Here is a 27,656-nt window from a genome sequence, read left to right on the forward strand (position 1 = left end):
CCTACTAGGTTTTTTGCACATATCTCGGAAACTGCTTTAGCTATGTCAACCAAACTCTATAGAGTCGTTTCCTTCAGGCATTTCCATATACAGGTCAAAAATGGAAGAAATCGGATAATAACCACGCCCACCTCCCATCCAAAGGTTATGTTAAAAATCACTAAAAGTGCGTTAACCGACTAACAAAAATCGTCAGAAACACTAAATTTTACGGAAGAAATGGCAGAAGAAAGCTGCACTCAGGCTTTTTTTAAAAATTGAAAATGGGCGTGGCGTCGCTCACTTATGGACCAAAAACCATATCTCAGGAACTACGGATACTAGACCGATTTCAATGAAATTCGGTACATAATATTTTCTTAACACCCTGATGACATGTTCGAAATATGGGTGAAATCGGTTCACAACCACGCCTTCTTCCAATATAACGCTATTTTGAATTCCATCTGATGCTTTCTCTGTATAATAGTATCTACATTGGGAATGAATGATGATAGCGGAATAAAACTTTACACAAATACGGTATTTGAGCTGAGGTATCACTTGTGGAAAAATTGTCGTGATCGGACTATAACTTTTCAAGGTCCCCGGTATCGAACACGAAGAACCCAGTGCCTAACCTTACCTAACCTAATTTTTCACCGAAAATATCGGTAAATCTCTCAGATATTTTCATGTAATTCAGAGGGCATCATTTTTATACTCTTGCAATTAAGTTGCTAATAACGGTATCTCGATTATCACTTTATCATGCGAGAGTATAAAATGTTCGGTGACACCCGAACTTAGCCCTTCCTTACTTGTTTTTATTTAATTATGCGTATGCTACGGACACAGCGTGTGAGTAGCTTCTTATTTCAGATATATAAAAATGTAGAACAAGATATTGCTCTACATTCCAAAACAATTCGTCTTACGGTGTTTGCAGGTTGACCTATCACTACCGTTGACATAAGTACATATACTCCGCAAGGGAACATGGAGTACCACGGACATTGCTAGATTGACTTATAAAATTATTTTATAACAATTCAGTTTTGAGAGATTTTTCCAATTTGGCCATCTATCGAACGTTATTATACTAGAAATCGTTATTACAGAAAAAATTACAGTATTGTTTATAAAAATGTGAGAATATATTAACAACAAATGCTAAACTCAAATTAAATTTTACAAACCGTGTAGTAAAATTTCGAGTTTGTATATTATTCTTTTCACTAGAATAGATATTAATCTTTATACACCAGAAAATAAAAATATTTAGACAAACAAGAAAGTATTTTTTACTATACATATATTAAAAATTAGTATAAGTATTCTTACAGATAGTATTTGTAATATTTGTAAAGAGAATAGCAAGTATTTATAAATTTTGTAGTTATTATTAGAATCGATTAAAAAGAAATATTATCATATTGGTTAGTAAAAATTTCAATGCTGACATAGCACTTATTGTATTACATTATTATTATTTCTTTTTATACTTTTTAAATTCTCGTAATCAAATGGTAATAAATTAAATCAAGTCAGTACTTTTTGATGTTATGAATATTATTATTTAATATGTTGTAAAATTTACTATCTCAGTTAGTAATTGATTATATCAGCTTTTAATTTTTGATAAAAAAATTTAGTTTTTAAGAAGAGATATTATTTTTTTGTATTTAGATTTTAAAATTTATTAATTTTTTCACCGCTGTTTTCTCCGTGTAGGTGTTTATTTACTGAAAAAATTTCTTTATGAAATCAACGTGTCACTTACTAAATAAAAATATTTTTAGGATACCCAGAACGAAATATGCCGCAGGGAATTCATACCTCGAAAAGACAAAGCGGGTTTCAGCAGAGAAAAGCCAAAAAGGATAAAATGGATGAAATTCAGAGCATGTCTGGATCTCTTTTCAAATATGTCACAAAAGCAGATAGCGGCCAAAGTTCAAGTAAAGTACCCTAGTCTACTGCTGACGAAAGTAATGATTCACATCTTGAAGAATCACATTCAGATAGTAACATCGACAATACAGAATCAATGAAGACGACCGATCAAGTGCAACACTTGAGAGATGTTTCACATTGGAGTTTACCGGTTCCCAATAATGTTCGCATTGACATAGTAAAAAAGGGTAGTGAACATTTCCAGAACAAAGAAGGACCGTTTTCTGCTGTATCTCGTCATGGTTCAAAGATTAAAGGTGATTCTCGTCATCTTTCCCAGGAATGGTTTTATAAAGAGATGCCTAGTGGTGAAAAAATTCTACGATCATAGATGGTATTTTCTCCTATATCATATAACCTGTACTGTTTTTGATGTCGTTTATTTGCTGTCGTTTATTTGCTGTCAGTAACATTCAAGGAACATTTACAACTGGATTTCAGAAGTGGTGGAAACTAAATCCTAAAGCATTGGACCATGAAACTTCATGTGAACATTTAGAAAATTTCGAAAAATGGAAAACATTGGAAATGAGATTAAAATCTCACACCACAATAGATGACGCAACCTTGCAATTAATGAATACGGAAAAACAGAAGTGGAAAAATCTTTTAGCAGCTGATTAAAGCGCTGAAATACTAAAGAAGCTTGAAAACGAAGGCTTAGATATTATGATGTGTCATTCTCAAGGCTATGATAATGCTGCAGTTATGAGTGGTGTAGACTGGGGAATACAAGCTATTATAAAAGAAAAAAACAATAAAGCAATTTTTATTGGTTGTATAGATCATTCAATTAATTTATGCGGCCAACATTCGTCTGCACAAAATGTGAGTTGTGTTACGTTTTTCGTAGCAGTGGAGACAATATTTAATCAACTTTCACAAGCCGCTGGGAAGTGATCCTCAATCACTGCAAAGCACCTGTTAAAAGACTTTCGACAACGCGCTGGAGTGCTCATTATGGTGCAGTAAAAGTATTGGCTGAAAATTTGGATGGGATAATATCTGCAATTGAGGAACTATGTGACCAAGACGTAAATTTAGAAACTAGAGGTGCTGCACAAAATCTTATTTCTGCTGTGTGCAATTTCTCATTTCTTTGTTTTTTTTTTCTTTTGGAATGATGTGCTAAGGGAAGTGAACAATGCTCAGATTGCATTGCAAAGTAAAGGTTTATATGTTGATGAAATAATCATAAAACTAGAAGCACTTCGTCTATTCATTGGAGAGAAACGGTTGCATCTAGCAGGAGAGGCAATAGATTTTTCTGTACAAAAATCGGAAGAATACAACATTTCGATGGAACGACGAATTCGTCGCAAGAAACGCATGCCCGGTGAGTTAGCCACCGATACTGGACTTACACTACGAGCGGAACTTCAAAAGGACATGTTAGAATGTCTTGACAGATTCAATATTGAACTCGAAACACGAGTAAAGTCCATTAAAGACGTAGCTTCATTGTTTGAGGTTGTGCAGTCAAAGACCTTGCTTTTGGCAAACACTGAACAGCTAAAATTTGCTATATCAAAATTTACTAACCTTTACGATGAAGTATCAGAAACAGAACTACTTTTAGAAATACCAAGATTGAGAAGACATTTAAAAGTGCCTAATATTACCGTCTCAAATTGGGTGACGCTGGACTATTTAAAATCCATTGTGGAATGCGATTTTACAGCATCTCTTCCGAATCTAACGGTCGCACTAAAGTTATTTATGACAATATGTGCATCAGTCGCTTCATGTGAGAGAAGTTTCAGTAAATTAAAATTAATTAAAAATTACTTGCGGTCTACAATGACTGAAACCAGATTAAACAATCTTGGTATTTTAACGATAGAACATGAAGCAACACAAAATATAAATTTTGAAGACGTGATTTCGGAGTTTGCAAGTGTAAAAGCTGGAAGGAAGAAATTTTAATTTTTTCACATAATATACTAATATTTGTAATACTCGTGTTTTAATAAAATGTAAATGATTATTACTTTTTTATTTTAAAAGTTTTGTTTGAGTTTTGGGGTGACACCTTCAAAATCCGCCCCGGGTGTCACCTATGCTAGTTACGCCACTGGTCCACTGTATTAAAGAAAACGTGTGGGGATGGTTGGTTAGAAAGGTTTAGGAGGGTGCTAAGCAGTAGAGGAACTAATCGATAGCAAAAAACTGGTTTGGGCAACGATTACATTAGATTTTATTAAAAAATTATATGATTCTCACCAAAATAGAGTTTGTGAAACTGAAAACCTTGTCGGCAATGGTGGAACCACCCATTATAAATTTATTTCTAAGATATTAAAGTTTAATATTAAAATATTTAGGTTAAATTTTTATATGAAATAAACTGAAAACAATAAAGTTAGCATAGGCCGCCCCTATATAAAAATATAATAATTAAAAATTATTTTCTTCCAACCTGGTGCTACAGAGTATAATAGTTTTGTTCAACTAACGTTGTATATATCACCTAAAACTAATCGAGATAGATATAGGGTTATCTATACATAAATGATCAGGATGACATCTGGGTGACTGTCTGTCTGTCCTTCCGTCCATGCAAGCTGTAACTTGAGTAAAAATAGAGATATCTTGATGAAACTTGGTATGCGAGTTCCTTAGTGCATATAAAATTATGTACAAATGTGTTTACATCCAACCAAAACTGTTCAAGCTCCTAGGTACCGAATATGTGGACCCTAGTATCTATAGTCACTTTTGACCGAAAATAACGGTCATTATATGAGATATTTATACAATTTAAATTCACTGAGAAAATTTCTGGGTAATAGTATCTCAGTGTATCAAAAATGGGTGGAATCGAGTCAATATTTCTCTGAGCCTCCATATAACTAATACACAGATTTTCGAACTTTATGCTTGATATATCGGCATTATCAACATAATTGGGTGGGCGTGTCTTACCCATAACTGTATATCTTTGTGCCTAAAACTGATAATAGATAAAATCGACTACCATATACTATACCTGTTAAGTTTTGATTACTAATCGTAATTATTAGTAATCTGATTACTTTGTATTTGAGAGTGAAATAATTGATTACATTACGATTATCTTGGTCCCAAGTAGATTACGTAATGATTAAGATTACAAGTAATCAAAAAATAATCAGGATTACTCTGGATTACTGAAAAGAATCAAAAATAATCAAAATAAATAATTGATTCTTTTCAGCGATTCTTTTTGATTATTTTTGATTCTTTTCAATCCAAAACCCCAAACAACTTTGGTCTTTTTGCTTTTTTTAATTTTTAATAAATTTTTTTATTAAATTTTGTACAACAAATAAAGATATTCAAGAGTCTTGAATCAAGACATAATAACTAAATGTAACACTAAAAAAATAACAAAATTCATTTATAACAAAATAACAAGAAAAATATACATTAACTCCATTTAGAATTTGCTTTCAATAACACCAATTTCTCAAATGATAAGTCCGACATTGACTGACGCCTTGGATTGTTCACTATCCCCGCAAAGAAAAATAGCCTCTCTACTGGTGTTGAGGATGTCAGGGGAGTATTAAAGGCAACAAAAGCTTCTTTTAGACTGCAATGTTTTACCCAAGTGTCGTCTGTTCTTGAATTGTCATTTAAGTAGCAGAAAAAGTGATGGGTCAAAAAAGCCGGACGATTACTATCACTTGTCTTTAGTACATTATAGTTCAACAAAATCGTTAACAATTTTCAGTTACCATCGAATGTTGGATATACAAAGCCCGCTCACTTCTCAAAATCTTCACGTAATCGGCAGAAGCAAGTAAATTCAGCGTGTGGCTGCAACATCGCAGATGCTTTGGCAGCAGCAGCTCGTTTTGGAAAGCTGGCAAATCGTTTTCGCTTTCATCTTCATGAGAAGTTTCAGTTTCCGTACACCCGTACTCCTTGAAAGCCTTAACAAAATTGGATCCATTGTCTGTCACCGTCATAATAACATTGGACGGGCTCAGACCAAAGCCGGCATTAATTTCGGCAATGATTTGCGCAATTTTTCCAGCTGAGTGCACGCCGAATATTCTCCTGCAAGCAAGAGCAGCCGACTTGCGTTCCAGGTTCTCTGTGAGCCAATGGCAAGTATACCCCAAAAAGCTCCGGTGGTTCCCAGACCAAATATCCCCGGTTGTACAGAAGTGTTTTACGGAGGCCATTTCCGACTTGATTTTGTGTACCACTTCACCATAATGCTCCTTCAATTTTTTTACAGCTGCTTGCCTGCTCATTATCTTCATGCCACTGGTCTGCAAGAGGTCTATGAAAGACCTTCTTTCTAAAATTGAGACAGGCAGTGCTCCATCAACAATAGCATGCAAAAGCTTTCTATCGAAGGCAGCTTGCGCAGAATTGCCATAAGGGCTGCCCGACTTCAAACTTTTGTATTCCGCATACAATTCGCTATGTTTGACCCGTAAATGCTTCACAAAATTGGAGGTCACGTCACCAGTAGCTCTTATCTTCCGATCACATCCGACACATTTTGCAATTGTCGACATCTTATTCTGATCAGAAATCTGTGAATTCATATGTATATGAATATAATTTTCAAAGTTCAATTCATTAAACACTTACAACAACACCAAACACAACAATTTAAATTTTAAAACAAACAATACTAAAACAGCCCTAACTAATTTGAACCATATGCACATAAAAACTAACTTTTACAATATCCGTATAAAATCTCGCGTTGAAAATAGTTTTTCCAGACACCTCAAAAGACTGGTTTTTTATAGAGCTTCCAGAATTTTTTTTGAAGACCCTTCTCCCCGTGCGGGGACTTGGCACGTAATTCTTGTCCAAAATTTCATCATCATTTGAGAAGTCGCTTTCTCCAAAAACCAATTGATCAGTTTGTGACATGTTATCTTCAAATGGAGCGTTTTTGCACACAAAACACAATTAATAACATGAAGTATAGGTTATATGATTGCACTTTATAAGCTCTTGTTTGACTTGTTAACGTAAGCGTACCAACCAGTTAACAACCGTTCTTGAATTCTAACACTACTCCCTTCAGCATTGTTGTTTTTCATACAGGTGTAAATATCAGCTACGCTCATTGAAGCTTATTCTGATGATCAGAACTTGGAAATTTCGCGATGGGGCTGATTAAATTGAATGGCTGAATTGCTATTAATAATAGCAAAAATATCATCAATTATAATATTTATAATAATATAATATATATACATATATACATATAAATGCATATATCTCAGAATCTGAGGCTCAGAGTATACAAAAAACAATTTAAAAAATGTTAACAAAAAAATTTCTTAAAATTTAAAGAGAAAAGTTGTTTGGTATTTTGGATTGAAAGTAATCAAAAATAATCAAAAAGAATCGCTGAAAAGAATCAGTTATTTATTTTGATTATTTCTGATTATTTTCATTAATTTATAATAATCCTTATTATTTTTTGATTCTTTATAATCGTAATCATTACGTAATCCCAATATTTCAAACGCACAATTAAATAATCATTACGATTCTTTTTAGAAAATAATCTAACCGATTACTAATCGTAATCATAATTTAACAGCTATGTGGCATATACTATGTGTGATGATATTCGTTTTTCTAACAAACCTTATATGGTAGTAAGGGTATCTGACCAACCTTTTTAATTCGTGAGATGTTATTCGGTAGTTTTTTACATGTATTTTGTTTCTGTAAAATTAACAGTTTATCATTCTACTGAGTAACGTACAAGCTAGACAATTTTTTCGTTACTCGGTAATGTCACATCAGGTGTTTGTGTGTTGTTGGAAAAATAAATTTGGTATTCGTTGCCTTATAAATTTTAAATGGGAAAATAAATTTGGTGCTCGCTTCGTGATTTCACAAAATTTTTTTGAAAAGTATGTGTTTCTTCAACAAATCTTTACTTTTTATTTCATAAGGTACTTATTTTCAGTGTAACCTTAAAAGAAAACTCACAGGAGGGAGGGCAAAGCCTAAAAAATGGAGTGAGGAGGAAAACCATTTACTGTTATAATATTTGCTTGAAAATGTGGAAATTGAGGTAGTTCTTAATACAATAAACTTTAACTATACACTTCAATACGTTTTTTTATATAAACCAAACGCCCAGATGTACTACCAAAAATTAATTGAAAGGACCAATATTGATGCGACTTCGGACATGTTGCGCTGCAAGGTCCAGTACTGAAAGCAGATGTATAACAAAGCTGAAGAGAGACGCAAATCGACAGCGCTGGAATAAACGTTGCCGATGAAGTTTCCACGATAAAAGGTAATGATAATGTTAAGTGAAACTTTTTGGTTTTTAATAATTTCACGTTCTTTCAGAAAAACTTTCACAAGTGTGTCCAAATTATCAACGATTTTCGGTTCTATTTGGCAGCAAATCCTAAGCCAATTGTGTTATAGAGACATTCAACTTTGATGTGTCACAATACTGCAGCGATTTTACAAACTTTGTGGAGGTAGTGGAAATTGTGGCCGAATCATCACAATGATATGCGGAACCATCGGGTTCACTTAAATAGAAAGCAAAACAGAAAACACAAGGAGCAGAGGTAGCAAAATTTCCTCCTATCCCACCGACTTTCCTCGAAAAGTGAAAAAAATGCTCCAAAGAATGTTCTTAGTAAACTTAAAGATATACAAGAGAAAAGAGAACAGTTTTTTGAGGAACAAATTGGAATTGAAAAAGAAAGGAATTGGACAGAGATAAAGTGTTTGAAATAAAAAAATTGGAGCTTGAGCAAAAACAAAGACTGGGAATGGTATAACCATAACTAAAGTATAAATATAATAGGGGAATTCTCTTGCTTTTGCAATATTGCACGATTTCACAAAATGCAAAAATCCTATATCGAAATATGCATTAATCGAATTTAGTGATATATTATAAAAGCGGCTGATTCGGTCAATTTATTGAGAATTTTTAACAAACAACTGTAACAAATCTTTATAATTTAAGCAGAAATCTGTATGTAAACTGACAGCTAAAACAGGGTTGCGATTATATTTTTACGTGTCAGTGCACGAAAATAAACTTGGGTTTTGGTCTGACATATTTTACAGCCATTGCAAATAATTTTCTGCGTGTGTTTGTTTTTGTGCCGTTTCACCAAGTGGAAAATTCTGCAATTCGTCCACCGTGCAAGGCTTTTGGAAGGGCAAGAGAATACCCCTAATGTATAACAAATTGGATAACTGCAAAATTTCTTTCACTCAATTTTGAGGTTGTTAAAAAATAAAAGAAATTGTCATTTTTTTGTTTGATCTTAATTTGAATTGCGCGCCAAAAAACAATGGAGCAACTTTGACCAATAAAAAGTTTACAGATATTCTTATTTTGGTCTATATTATGATATTCTAAAGTGTCGTCAATATCGGAGAACCACGGGTACAAAACCATGTCGCCAATTGATGGAATGGCCCATATGTTTATATAAAATTCTTTAGATTTCGATCGTTTGTTTGACGTTTCACATCTTCAGGCATTTCCTTGGCCTTGCTTCTTGCAAGTTGCAGGAGTATATATGTTGGGGCATAGATATAATCTTGGAAGCAAAAAATTTCTGACCTGCATATTTCTTTAAACAAAATACTGCAGATCTATAAGCTCAATCTGCATCTCCTGAGGTATCTTGCGAACATCGAAGGTAAAATGAGCTACGAAATGTCGAAACTTTCTTGGAGTGTGTTAAATACTGTAAATCTTATATTTAATAACATAGTTGAACAGGGCTCTCCTGATATAAATACTTTTCCCCATTTCATTTTAAATGAATTATTTGTTATTTTTAAATTGTGGACACTGTTTTCACTCGCTGAAATGCACTTTCAGTTTTTCTAAATATTTTCAATATTTCTTTAAACATAAATATTTCCACAAGTGAGCGCTTTGCATACACCCATTGGCTTTTGTATTATACGGATATTTATGTGCTTAGACTCCCCCAATTAAAAATGCAAGGCCATGGACTTAAGTCATGAGCCATAAAAATTTGTTGCAAATGAGTACTCATAATAATATAAAAAATTACTATGACGCATTCCCACAAAAACAAAAAAACCTCAAAGTATCTCTACACTTATGAGTGACAATTTATGACTCTCTCAATAGTAGACAAATAATTTGACTTTACTCACTTTTTTTTGAAGGAAAGAATAAAAATAATTTGAATAAGTTAAAAAATAAAAGTGTAAATTTCGTGTCGTGCGCTGAGAAACTGTTTTGTTATTGTATGTTTTTGTAAGTATTAATTGTTTTTTGTAAAGGTAAATATACTAATATTTATAATATATATTCTAATTTATTGCAAGTTACGGCAGGATTCCGATTACTTTGGCGGAGGTGTAAAAAAACCGAATTTCCGTATAAATGGGGTATGTGCGGATAGGGGAAATATCCAAAAATAATATAAAAATAACTTTTATTTTTTAAAATATTCACGATTAAAAGTTCAAAAATTTGCACTAATAACACATGGTATTTCTCTATGTTTCACTAAATTTTTTCACGATTTTCACTCTGTATATTTAAGTATACAGTACCCCGCCAACCCATTAGAAACACGGACAATTATTCATATAGTTTTGCGTTCATAGTCAAATAAACCAAAAATTATTACGATGTGTGAATGCAGTTTTTTGTATAACATTTATTTGAAATATCATCTTTTCATAAAATTGAGAAAAACTTAAATTTTTTTAGTATTTGGTTGGCAAACCTTTATTTTTATTAACAGCCTTCACTATTTGAGGCATACTATTCAAACAAATATCATCATTATTTTTAAATCTGGATCATTTATGCACACATCCTTTATGTTATCTTTGAGTGGGGCTATTGTGGGATTTCTTCGGGAATATAGCGTCGATTTAAGGAACGTTCAATAGTTTTCAGTGGAGTTTAGATAGGGCGAATTGCCTGCCTAACGTAAGATATTGATATCCAAGATGTGAAGGACATCAGTCGTTCGTCGGGAGGTGAGGGAAGGCTCCTCAGCTTGCGTATAAGTGTATTGGGCTGCTGGAGGGTTCAGTGTTGCCAAATATGCTACAAAAGCATCTTGAAGTACATTGGTGTACTGCTCACAATTCATCGTTGCCTAACAAAATATGTTGGTCCAGGACCTTCCACCGATATGCAGCTCTAAATCATTACAGTGGGAGAATATTTTATCGTTTTTGGAATGCAGTTCTCCACATAACGTTCACATGGTCTACGTCACACAAATTGAAGGGTCTCCGTCACAGTTTCTAGCCGGCATTCGTCGCTAAAATTAATCTTTGTTAAGGAGAAAATCATGTTAAATAGCAGGGTAACTTTGAGTGGGGGCTTTTCGGGTTACGCTGATAACTTTTTATGTTTATCTTGTTTCAATCCACCTTTGTGTATTTCTGATCGAGTTTGATTTCTTTGTTGTACGGCGGTTTTTAGGTTTTTTTCAGAAAAGATGCGTTCAACTGTTCTTTGTTCTACTTATGTATATGTGTAATATGTGATTTATGTGACTGAAGTTCTTTCGCGTAGTACTCCTTTCTGCGTTGGCGGCCTTCGGCCGCTCTTTAAAAAAATAACCCTGGTCGAGCGAATACCCGGGGTGGCCGAAGTACTTTCGTATAGTACTCCTTTCTTCGTTAAAATAAAAAAAATATATTGAGATTCGTTATGAAGTGGTTATACTTTGGTTATTATATCTGTCAGCGCTTTCCATTTATTTTTGCTAATACGTTGTTTAGTATATTAGGTGACAATATATATAATATTATTATATAATATTACTGGGAGGATGGAGCCATGTGTAGAAGTTCACGCAAGTGAGGAAAGTTCTCTGATCGAAATTCACTGGGGGGTGGCCATAAACGATTCTTTTACATATGACTCAAGCACCTCACGACCTCCGGTCTTTGACCAAGTATCCTCTGGGTAGCCTAATAACATCCGTTTGAAAGCGAGCTAAAGTGAGAAAGCGAAATATTCCCTACAAAGGGTTGTGTGAAAAAGAACAACAAGCCTCCCATGAGAGACCTCCCTTTTGATGATGACCATGGCAAACGAAATAAGGACTACGAATTAAAGGCATGCACCTGGAATGTCCGGTCCCTTAATTGGGAAGGTGCCACTGCCCAGCTGGTTGATGTCCTCACGAAAATAAAGGCTGACACCACCGCCGTCCAAGAAATGCGATGGACAGGACAAGGACTGAGACGAGTAGGTCCTTGTGGCATTTATTACAGTGGCCATCTAAAGGAGCGCAAATTTGCTATTGTATTCGTGGTGGGAGAGAGACTCCGTCGGTACTATCATTCACATAGGTGAATGAACGTCTAGCCACAATCCGCATTAAAGCGAGGTTCTTCAACATATCGCTGATTTGCGCCCATGCCCCGACGGAAGAGAAGGACGATGTGACCAAAGATGCCTTCTATGAGCGCTTGAAGCACACCTATGAGAGCTGCCCCCGCCACGATTTCAAAATCGTGCTTGGCGACTTTAACGCCAGGGTGGGCAAAGAAGGTACCTTTGGCACTACGGTCGGTAAATTCAGCCTCCACGAGGAAACATCCCCATATGGGTTGAGGCTGATCGACTTCGCCGGGGCCCGAAATATAGTTATCTGTAGTACTAGATTATAGCATAAGAAGATTCATCAAGCTACCTGGCTGTCTCCGGATAGAAAAGCCACTAACCAAATCGATCATGTTGTGATAGACGGAAGACACGTCTCCAGTGTTTTAGATGTGCGCGCGCTCCGAGGTCCTAACATCGACTCGGACCACTATCTTGTTGCAGCTAAGATTCGCACCCACCTCTGTGCAGCAAAAAACGCACGCCAACAAACAAAAGGAAGGTTCGATGTCGAAAAGCTGCAATCACAACAGACAGCCGAACGATTTTCTACTCGGCTTGCACTCCTGCTCTCTGAGAGCACTCGTCAAAAAGTCGGTATAAGGGAACTATGGGACGGCATTTCAAGCTCCTCACGTACAGCTGCAACCGAAACCATTGGCTTTCGGAAAGTGCAGAAGAACAGCTGGTACGATGTGGAGTGCCGTGTTGCCGCGGAGAGCATACTTAAATTATGGAGGTAACACTTCTCCAGCCCGACCATGAAGAAGTTCGAATAGCAATTGCCGGGCTGAAGAACAACAAAGCGGCAGGGGCCGACGGACTGCCGGCCGAGCTATTCAAACACGGCGGCGAAAAACTTATAGGGAGCATGCATCAGCTTCTTTGTAAAATATGGTCGGACGAAAGCATGCCCAACGATTGGGATTTAAGTGTGCTCTGCCCAATCCATAAAAAGGGAGACCCCAAAATCTACGCTAAATACCGTGGGATAAGCCTCCTCAACAACGCATATAAGGTTCTATCGTGCGTGTTGTGTGAAAGATTAAAGCCCACTGTCAACAAACTGATTGGACCTTATCAGTGTGGCTTTAGACCTGGAAAATCAACAACCGACTAGATATTCACCATGCGCCAAATCCTGGAAAAACCAGTGAGAGGAGAATCGACACACACCACCTCTTCGTCGATTTCAAAACTGCTTTCGACGGCACGAAAATGAGCTGTCTTTATGTCGCGATGTCTTTATTTGGTATCCCCGCAAAACAAATACTGACGTTGAGCAACACGAAAAGCTTCGTCAGGATCGGGAAGGACCCCTCCGAACCGTTCGATACCAAGCGAGGTTTCAGACAAGGCGACTCCCTATCATGCGACTTCTTCAACCTGCTTCTGGAGAAAATAGTTCGAGCTGCAGAACTAAATAGAGAAGGTACCATCTTCAGCTGCTGGCGTATGAATGATATTGATATGTACACCCGCGCCATTAGTTCTGCTTTCTCCAGGCTCACGTCGAAATACTGTCATGACAGTCATTGGCTCTCACGTCACTGTTGACAGTCATAACTTTGAAGTTGTAGATAATTTCGTCTATTTAGAAACCAGTATTAACACTACTAACAATGCCAGCCTGGAAATCCAACGCAGGACTGCCCTTACCAACAGGTGCTACTTCGGACTGAGTAGGCAATTGAAAAGTAAAGTCCTCTCTCGACGAACAAAAGCCAAACTCAATAAGACGATCATAGTTCCCGTCCTGCTTAATGGTGCAGAGGCTTGGACGATGACAGCAACCGATGAGTCGACGTTACGAGTTATCGAGAGAAAAGTTCTGCGAAAGATTTATGGTCCTTTGCGCATTGGCCACGGCGAATATCGCATTCGATAGAACGATGAGCTGTACGAGATATACGACGACATTGACATATGTACATAGTTCAGCGAGTTAAAAGACAGCGGCTACGCTGGCTAGGTCATGTTGTCCGGATGGACGAAAACACTCCAGCCCTGAAAGTATTGGACGCAGTACCCGCCGGTGGCAGCAGAGGAAGAGAAAGACCTCCACTCCGTTAGAAGGACCAAGTGGAGAAGGACCTGGCTTCGCTTGGAATATCCAATTGGTGCCACGTAGCGAAAAGAAGAAACGACTGGCGCGCTGTTGTTAACTCGGCTATAATCGCGTAAGCGGTGTCTACGCCAATTAAGAAGAAGAAGAATATTACTATAACATATAATAATACTTATTTGTTTATTAAATTAAATAAAGAACATATCCATATGAATGGATAGAGGAATTTTTTTGAAAGTGCAATTTCGGATATGTTTGCAGAAATAGTTAAAGATGACGGAAGTATATTTCTTGTCAGGTATGTTGTCGTAATTGCAAAAAAAGTGTATAAATGCCTGGCGTGCAGACTTCCAATCTCAATACCCACAAATTTACCTAACATACAAAAGAACTGCCCAGACAGAAAGTAAGTAAGGAGGATAAAAAATTAGCTTTAGAAGCTTGCGCTGATTGGGTGTGAAGACTGTCGTCCGTTAGACGCATTAGAATATAATCATAGGCTTAACTGTTCAAGTCATCTTTTCTCAAACGTATTAGAATCCAGTGTTGAATCTACAAATGAGCTTAAAGACACAATATCGTCATGTAAGAATTTTGTATTTTGTTTGTAAAATATTTTAAGAAATCAAATCTTGCTTCAAACATCGTTGAAAACCGACCGCCCAACCCGATGGAATTCACATTTTTATATGTTCATATCGACTGCAGATAATTCGTTGAAAATCAATGAAATTCTGTCAACTTCTGCCAAAATAAACAGACTTTCTAATTTAAATATATCAGTATTTCAAAATTTAATTAAAATTTAGAAGGATTTTAATAAAATTTCCAGTAATAATTTTCAAAAAACCACAGGATGTTCGAATCCTTCATTTTGCTATTTAATTTCCACAATAAACCGGATAAAAGAAATTTGTAAGTTCGATGAAAATGATATTCGAGCAATTTCTGCGTTAAAATTAAACATTTTGGAAGGTATAGATGCAAGCCAGTTAAATGAAATTTAAATGTTTTGCACTGCTGAAATACCAGATGTGAATGGGTTAACGGATTAATCTATACCAGAAGATCATTCCCTAGGTTGGTTTTAAAACATGGAAGATCTCATTTTGTTGTTTTCAAATAAAAACTATTAAAAAATACGAGCGGCTGATTCCTTAGTAGTAACATTTAAAGTGATATGAAAAATATTCATTGTTGTGTATAAATCTGTATGAAAATATTATAAATAAGTAGTGAAATAAATTACCAACATAGAAATAAAAAAAAAATGAAAAAGCAACAAACGCAATAAAGCTTAACTGAAAATACTCAAGTCACTTAAGTCATTCCAAAATACTATTGGTGCTTGTTGGAGCTTTGAATCATTTCGCTTTGACGTGATTAAATTATTGACTTATGAGAGAATGAGCACAATACAGGGTCGTATGAAAAGAAGCTTACTCATTATTCATACTTTCGTTACGTGTGCCTTGCGTAAATATGTTTATGTGGATATTTGCGTATGATGAATTTTGATTTATATTAAAAAAGAATCTTTTTTTTGTTACTCAACCAATAATTTAAAAAGGGGAATCATTTCAGATCTCTGGTGGACTTACATATTGTTTTCTTTGAAGAATATAAAATACTAATTTTGAAAACATATGCTTTCATTCTAAAATATGAGAGGAGACGTACGCGGGCGGACAACTCGAAGTGGACAGACATATTAAATAACTATTACTTATATTTCTAACTTAAGCTACCTAAGAACTAAAGAATGCAACCTTGCTAAAGTAGCCGCTATTTGAATTACAATAAATACACATCTAAATATACAATCAATGTCTACTTATTTTCTTACATGTATAATACGTACAATTTCTTTAAAGTTTATTGAAACAATTGTAGAAAATAACACTTAAAACGAGAATAACACTTCCATAGCCTCCACTGCGTTTTCAGTCATGATAAGATGCCGTAAGGTCCTTTCCGTTACAGGAGTGAGCTTTTTAGCCCTGCCTAACTTTTTGGGTGGTGTTTTAATATTGTCTTGTTTTTTTTTTTTTTATTTTACTGATGACACCAATTGAAATTATATAATTGAGCAATTCACATCCTGTCGTAAAGCATCGTAAAATCGTAAAATTATAAAAAAACAAGTGTAAAAATTTATAATTTTACGATCTTACGATGCTTTACAACAGGTTGTGAATTGAACAAATGTGTTTGTGCAATCGCTCTAACTGAAAGCAAGTCCGATCATACAGCTTTTCGCAAAATGAGGTTCAGTTTCTTAGTCAGGCCTGAAAATTGGGCAGGTTTGATAAGTGAAACATTTTTCGATCTTTAATTTTTGTTACAAACCTTAGTAAATGAAAAATCGTTCGCACAATAAAATTATTAAAAAACGCTGACTACTGTTTTGTAACAACGGAATTATTTACCTACGGCGTCACACCAGTTCAGAAAGTGTTCATGTGCGTTAAAGCATTTGAACGGTTTTATTTCAATAAACATGGAAATCAATCGAAGTATGCCTTGATAACTGGAATGTCGATGTCATATAAAAGCAAAAAATATTTCTGGAAGTGTTGCCATATTTGGATGTAATTCAATGAGAAAAGCAAAATATGCATTACGTGAACACATTTTGAACTCACCGTAGGATTAGAAAAGTTGAAATCCGGTTGACTGTTTGTCTGTCCGTCGGTCCGTGCAAGCTGTAACTTGACTAAAAATTAAGATATCTCAATGAAACATAGTATGAAGGTTTCTTAGTACAAAAAAGGTTCGAGTTTGTAGATGGGCGTAATCGGACCATTGCCACGCTCACAAAACACCATTAACCGAAAATCTATAAAGTGACATAACTAAGCACTTGAGAGCGAGCTTTCAATCTAAACGGACGTGTCTTCATGCGCTCCGTAGAAACTTTCTAAAAATAAAATAAAAATAAAACAAAATAAACAAATATTCCAAAAAGTGCATGAAGTACAAGCATTAGGCAATAACGCCGAAAGTGCAAATCAAAATATAAAAATCACAAAAGAATCAAACTGCTTACAAACAATAAACACAACAAAATAACTAATAATAAGTGATAAATAAAACAAAAAATACAAAAGCATGAGCGAGTTAAGGAATGTATTCCTTATAATAGTAACAAACATCAAATCAACCTTTTGTTTCAGTAATGTTCCAGAATGCAGAAACAACCTTGAGTTGGAACAATTGAAATACACTATCACTAAAACAAAAAATCGTAAACAAGCAACTGTCAAAACAACATTGAGTTGGAATACGACAACAACCTTATCTTAAAACAAAGCAGATGTATCTAGACAAACAATATATATGTAAACAAACCTAAACAAATAAAACAATCTGTATTTAGACAAACTATCAACTAGTAATAAGTAAAGATACTAGTTAGTATAAATAGAAGTAAGAAACATGTAATAAGTTAGTCTTAAAAGTATAAATAAAGAGTACACATTTCGATGCAGCTCAAAATATATTCTTTTGACTCATTTTTACTTAATGTAAAAATTAACTGGTGGCTCAACCGGAATGAAAAATTTATTTCCTATTCAAAAAGCCACATTTTATTCCGAAAAGAATAAATCAAAAAATTCCACAGGAAAATTTACTTCCAGCACTAAATGCCTGAAAAAGGTGCAGAAAAAATGGCAATGGATATAAGTAAAAGTCCTGTAACAGCGGACATTACTTCCAGAATGAATCAGTAACAGATCCTGAAAAAAACGAACATCGGCGAATTCAGCAAGATTCACAACAGACCCTGGAACAGCGGACAGCGACAATTCCTGAAAAAGTGGAACAAGGTACAAAAGTATAGGTCCTGAAATAGTGGATAATACTTTCACCAAGATTCGCAATAGACCCTGAATCAGCGGACAACGGTGAATCCTGGAAAAGATAATGCAAAACGTACCACATTCCCACCAAGAGGAGACACCTGCATCACTACATACCAAATTAAAGATGAAAAAATAGTAAACACATATCAACAAAGAAATCTTTGGGATCAATTTCAACAACAACAACCTCCATCAGTCCCTATGGACTTGGATCGACTTTGTAAAGGAAAAAAATCAGAAATTGTTAAATGAAAGAATAACACAGGCAATAGTTCCAAAAAAACGCACCGAAAACAAGCAAGCCAAAAAGGAAAATTGTTGGTGAATTCTAGAAAGTTAACGCTAATTTAAAACTAACTGAAAGAAAGCAACATATGAAACACGAAAAAAGAATTAAGTATATAATATATAAAGGTATTAATTATAAACATAAAATATTAATCAAACACATACGAAAAATGACAATTTCCACAAACACAGCCAATAATTCCAAAAAAAGGCACCGAAAACAAGGCAAGCCAAAAAGGAAAATGATTGTTGAATTTTAGAAAATTGACGCTAATTAAAAACTACAGTATAAGAGAAAAGAAAGCATCATAAGCATAAGCAAAATAATAATTTACTATATAATATAAAAAGGTATAAATTATAAACACAAAAAATTAATAAAACACATACAATTATTAATTATTATACATAAGCCGACTTCAAGCCTAGATGTTTTGAAATGAGGACATTTCATTTTAACAGAGGGGAGAGTTAAGGAATGTATTCCTTATAATAGTAACAAACATCAAATCAACCTTTTGTTTCAGTAAACAGAACTCAGAAACAACCTTGAGCTGGAACAATTGAAATACACTATCACTACAACTAACAATCTTAAACAAACAAGTATCAAAATAACCTTATCTTAAAACAAAGCAAATATATCTAGGCAAACAATATATATGTAAACAAACCTAAACAAATAATACAATCTGTATTTAGACAAACTATCAACTAGTAATAAGTAAACATACTAGTTAGTATAAATAGAAGTAAGAAACATGTAATAAGTTAGTCTTAAGAGTATAAATAAAGAGTACACATTTCGGTGCAGCTCAAAATAGATTCTTTTGACTCATTTTTACTTAATGTAAAATTTAACTAGCGCAGCGCTGCCCCACCAACAAGGCCGTAGGCATTCTCTGCTTTGTCGAGCCTGCGAATTCAGCTCCTACCAACAAACAAGGCAAAGGTGAGAAGGATGAGTCATCGCAACGACCAACTGAGCAGCACCATAAGCAGAGCTTACAAAAAACAAAAGCAGAAGAGAACGGCAGTCAACAACGGCCAGCAGCAATCGTGATCACACCAACAACTAAGCAGGTACCAGCAAGTACGCAGGCAGCGAAGAACAACATAAAGCAAGGTGAGAATGTACCAATAAAAATGTCCAGTCTGTACAAACTGGCATTGACCGCTACATTAACATAAAAAAGAAATTAAGTCCTTTAAAGTCAGCGGTCAATTCTAAAAAATTTCAAAGCGGTACACCAATTAAGATTAAACAGGAAGTTTTAAATGGCAATAGATTTGCCTTACTAAGCAATGGATCAGACGACGATGCGAAGGGTACCACCACAGTCGTTAATGCCAAACCACCTCCAATATATTTGCGCGAGCGTAGCAGTAATGCTCTCGTTGCTGAATTAAGTAAAATTTTAGGTACTAACAAATTAATAACATCATAACATAACATCAACTTAAAATAATGAAGCACATCCAATAATAACTTGAAATATTTGCTGCATCGTAGAGTAACTGTTGAAGAACCAAATACAAGAAACGGTCCGGTACAATATACTAACAGCCAAGAATATGGGCATACAAATCATGTTGCACTCCACACAGTGTTTGTGTGGTAAGAGGTGAATGCACCCTTAAGAAAGAAGAATTAAATAAAAAATGCAGCAATTGCGGTGGAAATCACACTGCTAACTACAGAGGTTGCCCTGTATATAAAGATTTGAAATCGAAGTTGGCACAGGACATTCAAGCACGTCGTAACCAAATGTTACAAACACCCCGTAACGAAATTATAGCAACCTCAGAAAAAAGTTCAAGTACTTTTAACAATAATAATATGCAAGGAGGCTATGCAAATATGGTGAAAGGCAACACTGTGTAAATGCAACTGCCGCAAAATCCTCCAAATGGAGGTATTGAAACTATGATTTTAAATCTTACACAGTGTATGGCACAATCTATGTCTACTATGCAAAACATGATCCAAGATTTAATAAAATGACAAAATGAAATGCTGCAAAATTTATTAAGTAAAAAATGAGCTTACTAAATATCTGTATATGAAATGCTAATGGTGTTAACCAACATAAATTAGAGATTATCAGATTTCTTTCTGAAAAGAATACAGATGTAATGCTTATTTCAGAAACTCATCTAACAAATAAAAATAATTTCAATATACCGGGATTTAGACTATATGTTACAAATCATCCAGATGGAAAAGCGCACTGTGGCACGGCTGATTAGAAAGCGTTTAAACCACTATGCTCTAGAATCTCATGCTACACCACAGTTACCAAGCTACAACAATATCACTAAAAATCGCTGCGGGGACTTAAAGCTTACGGCTATTTACTGTCCACCTCGTTTTAAAATTACAGAAATCGAATTTAAAGACTTTTTTGGCACACTGGGTCAAAGATTTCTAGTAGGTGGAGATTACAACGCAAAACACACGTACTGTGGCTCACGTCTTATTAATCCGAAAGGACGACAGCTGTATCAAACTGTTATAAATATTGGCCTAGTGATCGTAAGAAAATACCAGATTTAATTGATTTTGCTGTAATCAAAAATATAGATAAATCGCACATAACAGCTGATACATGTACTGACCTATCTTCTGATAACTCTCCTGTACCTACTAATAAAGTTATGTGAACAACCCATATTCGCTAATCCAAAAGTGGGTCTAACTTCTTATAAAACGAATTGGCTAAAATATAAAAAATACGTCAGTAGCCACATTAATATTGAGTACAAAATATGTAAACACAGATATTGACGAAAGCATAAGAGAAGTCAATGATATAATAACCAGCGCAGGTGTCCTAGCAACACCAAACAAAAGCTATAAGCTGCTTGGTTTCAGAAAAAACTCTAATAGAGAAATAGAAATGCTTGTAAATGAAAAAAGGCGTTCAAGACTTGGATGGCAGATAAATTGTTCCTCTTCCACTCAGCTTCAATTAAAATCTGCAGCACGCAAATTAAAAAAAGCGCTTAAACGAGAGGAAGAATTGAACACCGAAATGTATATAAAGAAGCTGTGTCCAAATTCAAACAAGAAAAATTCCCTTTGGAAAGCCTAAAAGTCCATGAAGCCACCAACTGACTCCCACATGCCTATACGGGACTTGGGTGGAAATTGGGCTCGAAGTGACGAGGAAAAGGCTAATTGCTTTGCAAACCACCTAGAAAAGGTATTTCAACCCAATTTGCCAAAAGAACAATTTTAAGCTGTCAATCTTACCCAACACAGCTAAAGAGTCTCTCGAGTCTCTTAAGACTTTACCTTCTGAAATTATTGGTATCATCAAAGAACTTAATCCAAAAAAGTCGCCGGGACATGATAAAATTTTCCCAAAAATGCTAATTGAGTTACCAATTATTGCTGTAGAGGTGGAAAAAGTCGCAGATTATCTTGATAGCTAAACCTGGGAAAGACTTAACACAGCCGCCTTCATACAGACCGATCAGTCTTCTACCCTGTCTTTCTAAAGTAATTGAAAAAGTATTGCTATCAAAGATATCTCCTTTCCTCCACGAAAATAATACAATACCAATGCATTAATTTGGGTTTCGTGCGAAACATGGCACAATAGAGCGAGTAAATAGAATTACTAACGAGATAAGGAAAGCATTTGAGCACAGAGAGTACTGTTCAGCAATATTTCTAGAGAAGGTCTTTTATATAAGATTAAAAAATTCTACCTTTAGAATTGTATAAAACATTGGAGTCTTATTTAAAAAATTGAAAATTTATGGTAAAAGTTGGAGATTTCATATCTGATGAACGACAGATAAGGGCTGGTGTACCCCAGGGCAGTGTTTTAGGCCCAACACTATACATCATATATATAGCAGATATAGCAGCTAATAATGTATTAATTTCCACTTTGGCGGACGACACAGCTATAGTGAGCCGTAACAAATGCCACATTTTAGCATCAAAAATATTAGCGGAGCATTTAAGTTCTGTCGAAAAATGGCTAGCCAACTGGCGTATAACTGTAAATGAACAGAAGTGTAAGTATATTACATTTTCGCTAAAGCCAAAGATGTGCCCGGCACTAAAAATAAACAACATTTAAGTACCCCAAGCGAACGAAGTAACATATCTTGGTATTCACCTAGATAGAAGGCTCAAGTGGAGAAAACACATCTCTAGCAAAAAAAAAACATGTATGAAGATTAGAGCTGCAAATTTAAATTGGCTTTTAAATAAAAACTCCAAACTTAGCCTAGACAACAAAGTGCTTTTATATATTGTGGTCATAAAGCCGATTTGGATGTATGGCATTCAACTGTGGGGTACGACCTGTGCAACTAATATTGATATAATACAAAGGTTCCAATCAAAAATGCTTAGAACAATCACGTGTTCATCATGGTACATGTGTAATGAAAATACCCATAAAAACCTTGCTATTCCTATGGTAGAGAAAGAAGTAGAAGATAGCAGAATTAAATATATTTCTAAACTCCGAGATCACCCAAACCCTTCGGCTAATGCTTTGGTACATTCCTGCGATCAAACACGACTTAAAAGAAGAGATATGCCTGCGTATTAAAGAGCAACGTATCAGCAAAACACCTGAATCACTTGCTTGAGCCGGTCTAGTTTTTAAATAGATTTAAGATTTTATAACTTATCGTTAGGCTTGAAGAAAAATCAGATCCAATAAATAAAAGAATTTTGAAAAAAAATAACTAAGCACTACATTAAGATATAAAACTCTAATTTGGCAGCCAGGAGCACGTTGTGGCAAAAAATTTTGAATAAGTGGGCGTGACCCAGCCCTTTAGGAAGTTTAATGTATATATCTCCTAAACCACCAAGCTACAACAACCAAATTTACCCAGCATGAATATTACAAGATCTTCTACTGATAGTGTGAAAATGGATGAAAATCCCTCCCTCTTCATATAACGGTACTGTTCAAAATAACTAAAAACGCGATAAATCAATAACTGATTTATAGGAGCTGGTGTTAAAATTGTACAATGGACGTGGCCCCCTTTTTGGTGAAAACAGTTATATCGGGGCTTGACTAACCGATTTTGATTAAATTTAGTACGTGGCATTCCTTTTACATTCTTATGTCACACGGTGAAAATGGACGAAATCGGGCAACAACCATGCCTATTTCCCATATAGCACAATTTTAAATTCCACTTGATTCTTTCACTTTCCAGTACATAAATCAAGAAGCAATTAACATAACTAGATAAAGCTTTGCGCGAATAATATCTTTAGTGTGTGCCATGACCAAAATTTATGACCAAAAATTTATTAAATCCAACAACATGACATAAATAACAACATAAAAACATGTTCAAGCCTCTAGGTATCGAATATTTAGACCGCGGTTCCATATATTTTACTTTTGGTCGAAAATGTCGGTCAATGTGTGATATATATAACTGAAATTAAGGGATAATATTTTCTTATAATGGTATATCAGTATGTTAAAAATGGATTGGATTGGACTAATACTTCCCTTAGCCCCCATATATTTAGTATAAAAATTTGCGAACTTTGTACCGCATATGTATATCGGTCAATATGGGAGTTATCTCAATGAAAATGAGAGAGCGTGTTTTGCTCATAACAGTATATCATTGTGCCTAAAACAGATAAACCTTATGTGTCTGTCAGTATAGGAGTTATACATATTTAGTATAGGTACTTTATATAAAATTACTGGGGTTTCGATCCTCAGGTTGAAGTTTTACAACATAAAGTATTTCCCTTAGCCTTCCTTATTTGTTAGGAATGTAATTGATTTTTTCGCAACTTTTTATGCCCATCTTTCCTTAAAATGATATTCCCTTTATCTAGCCTTCTTTCGCACTATTATAAGTTTGCGGGCTAAACATTTTTCCATCCCTGAGGTAGGTGAACAAAGCTGTAGTTCTCTGTCACAACATAGAACATTAAAATTAAGTATTTTATTCATAATAAAATATTTCAAAGTTCTTATAAAATTTTCAACGTAAATATATATTTCGATTATTGTACTTGTTTCCTAACCGCAAAATTGTCCGAAAAAAATTATACGAAATTACGTTAACACGCAACGGAAATTATGAGATGTTGGAACGTCATCTCAAAAATAATCGGGTATAGCAGCAAATAACATAAATATACGTTAGCACATACATAAGGTAGGCTTAACAAAAATAAAATTGTTTTCAGACGTTGATATAAGTATACCATGTATGTATATTTGTATTTATTAAATTCATATGTACGCAATGGTTACGAAATTATTTTAAGTATCGCGTGTTGTTAATTTCCCTTCGACTTCTTTTTCCATTCAGATTACGAAAATTATGATGATTATGTGGTCGACACTGCGTTCAACGCGATGCTTACTTTGCTTTACAAAGCATCAAATTCAGTCTCACAAGATATGTGTATGTAATTTTGACTGAGCATAAAATTGGCTTATTCAAGTATTCGTTCCATATTACTTTATGTCAAAAGAGTAAGCTATAGACAAGCGGACAGAGATCAATAGGGCAATTCACAATGTGGTGCAAATGGTCCTGCATATGTGTCGATCATATACGCACTGATAATTGTGTAAAACAAAATGAAACAAAAAAAGTAAAGAAAATTTTATTAAAAGCATCCTCAAATAAAACATATGTGCCGTAAGCTAACATTTTAATATATTTAGTTGACGTAAAAAACCAACTAAAGTATTTGAATTCATAATGCTAGGGATATGAGGTTCAGACCGAGAATATTTCATATATATTGAGACCATTAAAATTATTTTATAATTTTCTACTTTATTTCATTAAAATAACATAAAAATTGTAATATATATCATTATATAAAAAATTTTTAGCCCAGAGAAAACAAAGTGCTGACCGCATTATTTTTGGCAATGCTCAGGTAGGCTTGAGAACTTAAATTCAAGCACTTTTATAATGTATAAACGTAAACATACTATACATATACTATATCGTCACCTGAAATGAAAAATAACGTAACAACATTTTCGGAAATTTATCGTGGCAAGAATGAAACACGAAATAAAATGGAACATGAGTGAAACAAAATTTTAATATTGGTTAAAACTGGTTTATGTCTGACCGTAGAACCTGAAAATGTTGAAGATATGTAATATTATATATGTAATTTGAAGTAGTGAAGCGTTATCAATAAGACACTCAATTTCGATTTTTTTGATGATACGTTATTTTGCATTTCAGGTGACGATATGTACATATATGGAACAAGGTCAGGTATTCTGAAAATCGCTTAACAATTAAATCTATTTTAGGCAAAAAGATACACAGATATTATAATAAATACGTTCTATAAATTTTATTGAAATAACTACCGCATTCGCCAATTTATGTGTTATAAGGTTAACAGGAAGTTCGAAAATTTGTATATTAGGTATGTATATGAGGGCTAAGAGAAGTATTGACCAGATAAAACTTATTTTTGACGTAAGTGTATTTTATTATTAAAGATATTTTCGACAAAGTCAGCCATACGCACTGTGCACCACCGACTTCGCCAATATAAGAATGTCATAATAATTTATTGATTTATCGCGTTTTTAGTAGTTTTTAACGAAACCATTATATGAGGAGACACTGCCGATAGGGACATGGCAATAGTCCAATTTCCCCTATCTACCAACTCGTCCTCAATGTGTGTCAGAGAACACGAGCACCCAGTTTCATTAGGATATCGTAAATTTTACTAAAGTTACAGTTTGTGCAGACAGACCCACGGACGGACAGACAATCACTCGGATTTCAAGTTTTGATAATTTATATATAACCTTATATTAAAGTCGATTATTTTTAGGTGACGCAACAATTGTTAGGTAAACAAAGCTCTTATACTCTGTAACGAAAAGTTGCAAAGCAATAAAAATGTTCCGAAAGAATTCAGTATTTTTTATGAAACGAAATTGTTACTGAATTACTATACAATCAAATTTACTACTTCTTTAAGTTATGTTATATTTTACTTACCGTCACCGAAGGTTATATTAAAATCATCCTCAATGAAGATGTGTCTGACTTAAAAGCCGAGTTGATGTGCAAAACGTCAGTCAGCCAGAAGATTAAAACCAAGGTCTAGAACACTTGCATTCATGGTCAGCTCTAAACCTTAAATATGATATAAGAAGATTTGTTCGAGTGACGGAAATTATTATGTGTAGTACAATATAATTGTAGACATTTTAAAATAAAGCATATTATATATTATACATTCAGTTATTTTTCTTGACCTATATACGCGGTATAAAGCCAGCAGGAAGATTAAAAATCTTTTAGTAGGTGAATGGCGGGAAGGCGTAGTATTCACAAGATTTTGTATCTATTTTTGGCGGTATTATTAAGAAAATTAGTTATGTGGAGGATGGGGCAAGTTTAAGCTGTTTAAACTTGAATTTATCCAGAGATGTAGCACTGAGAAAAAAGCACACTCACTCAATTTAAATGAGACAACTCTCATATAAAGTAAATTCGAAAATATTTCGATAAGGTATATCGGGGCTACGGCAAATATTAAGCCAAATAATTCCATTTTTGGCAAACCGGCATAGTATTATCAGAAAGACACCCTTCCTTGTTCTTTACTGGAGTAGACAACGCATATGCGGTTGGAGTGTTTCGTCGATTCGGACGACATTATGTAGCCAGCGTAGCTCATCGTTCCATCGAATGCTATATTCGTGCTGTGCGAGTCCCGAGTACGACGACTGTTTGTTTGATGACAGGAGATATTTCGTCTTGCCCTCGTTTACTGCCAGACCAATTTGCTTTGCTTCTTTATAATTCTGGAGAAAGTAGAACAATCGACGCGGTTGTTGTGGGCAATCACATCAATATCATCGGCGTACGCCAGTAGCTATACACTATGGTGTGGTCGATCCTCTTTTCATGCGCCTTTACCAAGATGTGGCGAATCGTATTATCTGGTTGCTGATTGGAGCCACATTTATAAGATCCAATCAGTTCGTTGACAGTGGGCTTTAATCTTTCACAAAATACGCTCAATAGAATCTTATATGCGATATTTAGGAGACTTATCCCACAGTAGTTGGCGTAGATTGTAAGGATTGAGCAGCGCACACTTAAATTCCAATTGTTAGACATG

At 34.7% G+C, this 27,656-nt stretch overlaps 2 long non-coding RNA genes across 2 annotated transcripts; one reads left to right on the forward strand and one right to left on the reverse strand.

The window, feature by feature from the left end:
- The first annotated feature begins 7,474 nt into the window (after positions 1 to 7,474).
- LOC126764519 (uncharacterized) lies at positions 7,475 to 10,140 on the forward strand. Its single transcript, XR_007668037.1, has 4 exons — positions 7,475 to 7,817; positions 7,874 to 7,981; positions 8,051 to 8,212; positions 8,269 to 10,140. It is a non-coding gene; the product is annotated as an uncharacterized LOC126764519 (long non-coding RNA).
- A 6,408-nt stretch (positions 10,141 to 16,548) lies between these two features.
- On the reverse strand, positions 16,549 to 17,271 carry LOC126764532 (uncharacterized). Its single transcript, XR_007668051.1, has 3 exons — positions 17,003 to 17,271; positions 16,707 to 16,924; positions 16,549 to 16,645 (listed from the first exon to the last, which is right to left on the reverse strand). It is a non-coding gene; the product is annotated as an uncharacterized LOC126764532 (long non-coding RNA).
- Positions 17,272 to 27,656: the final 10,385 nt, after the last annotated feature.

Source organism: Bactrocera neohumeralis, unplaced genomic scaffold (genome assembly GCF_024586455.1).
Source record: "Bactrocera neohumeralis isolate Rockhampton unplaced genomic scaffold, APGP_CSIRO_Bneo_wtdbg2-racon-allhic-juicebox.fasta_v2 cluster09, whole genome shotgun sequence".
Lineage (NCBI taxonomy): Eukaryota > Metazoa > Arthropoda > Insecta > Diptera > Tephritidae > Bactrocera > Bactrocera neohumeralis.